The following is a 5163-nucleotide window of genomic DNA, read 5'->3' on the forward strand; positions in this document are numbered from 1 at the left end:
TTGGGTCGGGTCGTGGGGCCTCAACTCTGGGCCTGGGTGCTGTCCCTCAGCTCTTCAGCTCAAGGCTAGCACTCTACCACTTGAGCCACAGTTCCACTTCCGGCTTTTTTCCTTTTGCTTATGTGGTGCTGAAGAATTGAACCCAGGGCCTCAGGCATGCAAGGCAAGCGCTCTACCACTGAGCCACCTTCCCAGCCCATCTTTGTCTTTTTGTACTGATCACTTAATGAGGCTGGTGCTTACCACACTTCTTATAGAAAGTCCTGGTTTGGGGTACATTGACTTTTTGAGGTAGAACTGTCAAGTGACTCAGAGCACACATGATATGTGCCTCACATCACCCTGAGGAAAAGCCATTTTACTTTTTAAGACCTTTAGTGTTTTTTAAATTATTGTGGGAGATGAATGAAATTCATTAAATAGAAGAAAGTAGGTATATTGCCAGTTGCAATGAAAAAGGAATCCCTTATATACTATTGGAACACTTGTTTGTTATGTTAAATGGATTCAAAATATTCTATATAATAACTTTCTAATGTTCTTTGGCCAAAAGTTATAATGAAGTTCTTTCTTTCTCTCTGAATTTGTAACAATATGAAATACGTTCCTGTTACTATTTTTTGAGGGCTTTTGTATGTGTGTGTGTGTGTGTAATTATCTAAGGTGTTTATTATAAAATGAAATGAATCCTAGCTACTCAGGAGGCTGGACTCTGAGGATCATGGTTCAAAGTCAGCCTGGGCAGGAAACCCCGTGAGCCTCTTATCTCCAATTAACCACTCAGAAAACTGGAAGTAGCATTGTAGCTCAAGTGGTAGAGTGCTCACCTTGAGGTGAAGAGCTGAGGTGAAGAGCTGAGGGACAGTGCCCAGGCCCAGAATTCAAGCCCCACAACCAACAACAACAACAAAAAAGAAGGCCATACAACAGTAATGTAGAGCATAATGAATTATTGTAAGGAGAATACTGCTACATCTACTATCCTGGTCAAGAAGTAGAATCATTCCAGCCATGCTACAGCTTCTCTCCATCCTTTCTTCAAATGTACCCTTTAATTAGTCTGATTTTTACGGTAGCTGTTTTGTTTTGTTTTGAGTATTATTACCTACAAGTACATTTCTAGGTTCTGTGGTTTAGACTTACTGATTTTTTTCAAAAACAAAAAACCCCAAACATCCCATTAAGATCTTCTATTCAACAGGTTTCCTTTCTGTCTCTTTTCCCCATTGTAATTGTTGGTACCTTCTGACTTTCTTACCACCTCTGTTTTGCTGATTGCTAATGTGAGGCATAGCTTAATGTATTTCTTTGTGCTGTGTTTTCTGGAGTTTGAAGGCTTTTTCAGACTCAGATTTCATCCTTCTTGCACGATTATAAATGATGTTATGTTCTCCTGTAATACCAGATTTTTCAGTCTTTATTCTTCTTTCCCTCTGTTTTTCCTATCTCCTTTCCACCTGTTCTCCTAGTGTTTTGCCTATGCCAGGTATGTTCTTTGTTACTTTTTATGTTAACAGCCATTGATGCTCAATCCTAACCTCAACTGACTCTTCTTCTTCTTTTTTTTTGCCAGTCCTGGGCTTTGCACTGAACTCTGAGCTTAAGTGCTGTCCTTAAACCTTTTTGCTAAATGCTAGCACTCTACCACTTGAGCCACAGTTCTACTTTGGGCTTTTTGGTGATAGTCTCATGGACATGCTTGACTAGGCTGGTTTCTAACCATGATCCTCAGATCTCAGCCTCCTGAGTAGCTAGGATTACTGGCATGAGACCAGTGCCTAGCATCAAGTGACTTTTGAGGTCTATTAAATGATATAAAATTATAATCCTATCTTAATTTTTTTTTTTTTTTTTGCCCATTCTTGGGCTTGAACTCTGGGTTTGGACACTGTCCCTGAGCTTCTTTTGCTCGAGGCTAGCACTCTACCACTTGCCCCACAGCACCACTTTCGGCTTTTTCTGTTTATGTGGTACTGAAGAATAGAACTCAGAGCTTCATGAATGCTAGGCAAATACTCTACCACTAAGCTACATTCCCAGCCCAAGTCTTGGGCTTTAAACTAGGAGTCTGGGCACTGTTCATGAGGCAGACAGTCTACCACTAAGCCACATTCCCAGCCTAATCATTTTACCACTTAGTAATAAACAGATACCAATGCCCTCATCTACTATTACAATTGCCTACCCAGTGGTAAAGGGCATCTAAGAAAGGAAAAGCACCTGCTTATTTCATTTCTCTTCTTAGACTTACACATATTTGGTAAGCTGCTTTTGATTTTAAGTCTTATTTGTTATGGCTTACATTGTTTCTCTGTGGCTCATTGGGGCCAGAGTCTTTCTGATGTGATCCTACTCATCTCTGATAGTTGTCTTGCTATCTGGTAGGTCAGGATGTTCCACACATATCTTGGACATTTACTCTAAGGCCCGGTGCTGGTGGCTCACACCTGTAATCCTAGCTACTCAGGAGGTTGAGATCTGATGATCACGGTTTCAAAGCCAGCCTAGGCAGGGAAAGTCTGTGAGATTCTTATCTCCAATAAACTACCCAGAAAACCATAAGTGGCATTGTGGCTCAAGTGATAGAGCGCTAGTTTTGAGCTAAAGAGCTGAGGGACAGCGCCCAGGCTTAGAATTCAAGTCCCACACCAACAAAAAAAAAGAAAGAAAATTAATCTAAATATACAAGTGATAGAAAATGCATTCCCCTTTCTACAAGGTTATCTGTTAATATTACACACTTTTTCTTATGAATTTTTATATCTCTGTGTAGAAAAGAAATTTTTTTGTGTGATTTTTATTAATTAATTTATTTTTGGGTCCAGTCTTGGGGACTGAACTCTAGGCCTGGGCGCTGTCCCTCAGCTCTTCAGCTCAAGGCTAGCGCCCTACCACCTGAGCCATAGCGCCACTTCCGGCTTTTCTCTTTTTTGCTTATGTGGTGCTGAGGAATTGAACCCAGGGCCTCAGGCATGCAAGGCAAGCGCTCTACCACTGAGCCACCTTCCCAGCCCCGAAAAGAAAATTTTTTTAAGTATTCTTTTTTTTCTGTACTCGTATAGTGGTACTGTATTGCAAAACTATTCAATAACACAGCTAATTTTTCTGTTAGTATGTGACAATCTACTTAATTTCTTTTAGAAACTACTAATATTTCTTTCTTTTTTTTTTTTTGTCTGTTGTGGGGCTTGAACTCTAGGCCTGGGTGCTGTTCCTGCACTCTTCAGCTCAAGGCAAGTGCTCTACCACTTGAGCCACAGAGCCACTTCCGGTTTTCTAGTGGTTTTTATTGGAGATCAGAGTCTCATGGTCTTTTCTGCCTGAGCTGGCTTTGAACCGTGATCCTCAGATCTCAGCCTCCTAAGTAGCTAGGATTATAGGCATGAACCACCGGTGAGCAGCAGAAACTGCTAATATTTCTAATACTTGGTATGGTTACATCTTCTGTGTGTGTGTGTGTGTATGTATGTATGTATGTATGTATTCATACTTGGGCTTGGATTCAGGATCTGGACTCTGTCTCTTAGCTACTCTCAAGGGTACTCTTCTACGACTTGAGCCACAGCTTCACTTCTGGCTTTTTTTTGGATAGTCATTTGGAAATTATATTCTTTTTTTTTTTTTTGGTCCGGTCGTGGGGCCTGAACTCTGGGCCTGGGTGCTGTCCCTCAGCTCTTCAGCTCAGGGCTAGCGCTCTACCACTTGAGCCACAGCACCACTTCTGGCTCTTTTCTTTTTCTTATGTGGTGCTGAGGAATTGAACCCAGGGCCTCAGGCATGCAAGGCAAGCGCTCTACCACTGAGCCAACTTCCCAGCCCCGGAAATTATATTCTTATAGATGTTCCTGCCTGGGCTGGCTCTGAGTAGCTAGAATTATAAGCTTGAGCCATCAGTGCCCAGCTGGTTACATTTTATTTTATTAGTTTTTCTCTTAGTGATGGGTGTTAGTGTGTTTCCCATTTCACACCTAGTACAGCTCTTGCTTCTGTTGGGCACCACTCAGGAATTTGAGGGCAGAGTATGTCTATTTAGAACATTGTCAGCTTGCCCTATTCTTCTCAAGTAAGTATCTACTTAATCACCCATACTTGATACTACAGATTTCACTAATCTAAGAAGAAAAATGTTCCATGATTTCTTCATGCTATTTTTTTTTTTGATGCAGAAATGAGAACCCAGCTGGTATCTCAGACAGCTACCCACTTCCCCCACATCAGTCTCTAGGCATAGAGGCTTCCCGTTCCTTCTGGAGTACACTGTTTGGTTCAGTGTGAGCAGATAGCACTCTAGCTCTATGCGCAGCTACAGAGACCTGTTAGTTCTCCTGAGCACTAGCTTTGTTCGAGTATATGCCACTTCTTGCCTTTCTCCTCCCCTCTTTTCTTACTCTCTCATCATGGTGGTTCTTTTCCTTGTACATTTGGTCTGCAGTTGATATTTGTTCTCTAATCCTCTTTCCATCATTTCCCCAATTTTGGCAAGTCTAAAGGCTAATAGTAACAATAGAAAGTTAATGTCTTTGGTATTTTGGTGAATTAATCACCTTGAATAGTATAAATACTTTAACAGTCAATTCTCTCAATCCATAAATACAGGATGTCTTTTCAGTTTTTGTGTTCAAATTACTTTCATAAATGTGTCCTATCATTTTCATTACAGATGTCTTTTACCTCTTTGGTAAAGTTACTCCTAGGTATTTTATTTTTAAAGCTATTGTAAAAATGGGATTGTGTTCTTGATTTCTCATTTAGGTAATTCATTATTGTCATACAACAATACTACTGAAACATGTTAATTTTGTATCCTATAAGTTTGCTGATTTCCAATTGAATTGCTCCTGTTCCCTCTCCTTCCTTCAGCACTGGAGTCTGTAACTGGAGTCTGTAACCCTGCTAAGAAAACACTGTACCACTTGTCACATCCCTGCTCATGATTTCTTCTACTTTTTTTTTAATCCAAATTTGGATGCCCTTTATTTCATTCCCTGGTTGGCACTTCTAATAAACGTGGTAGAGTAAGCATTTTTATTTTGTTCCAGATCCTTTTTTTTTTTTTTTTTGCTGGTCGATGGGGCCTGAACTCTGGGCCTGGGCGCTGTCCCTCAGCTCTTCAGCTCAAGGCTAGCGCTCTACCACTTGAGCCACAGCGCCACTTCTGGCCTT

General features: G+C 40.9%; 1 protein-coding gene across 1 annotated transcript in view; it reads left to right on the plus strand.

Annotated features, from left to right (window-relative positions):
* The window catches only part of Cul2 (cullin 2), a 119256-nt gene that overhangs the window by 70213 nt on the left and 43880 nt on the right, over positions 1-5163 (plus strand). The gene's annotated exons all lie outside the window — the stretch shown is intronic.

The sequence above is a fragment of the Dipodomys ordii genome, unplaced genomic scaffold (genome assembly GCF_000151885.1).
Source record: "Dipodomys ordii isolate 6190 unplaced genomic scaffold, Dord_2.0 Scaffold9, whole genome shotgun sequence".
NCBI lineage: Eukaryota > Metazoa > Chordata > Mammalia > Rodentia > Heteromyidae > Dipodomys > Dipodomys ordii.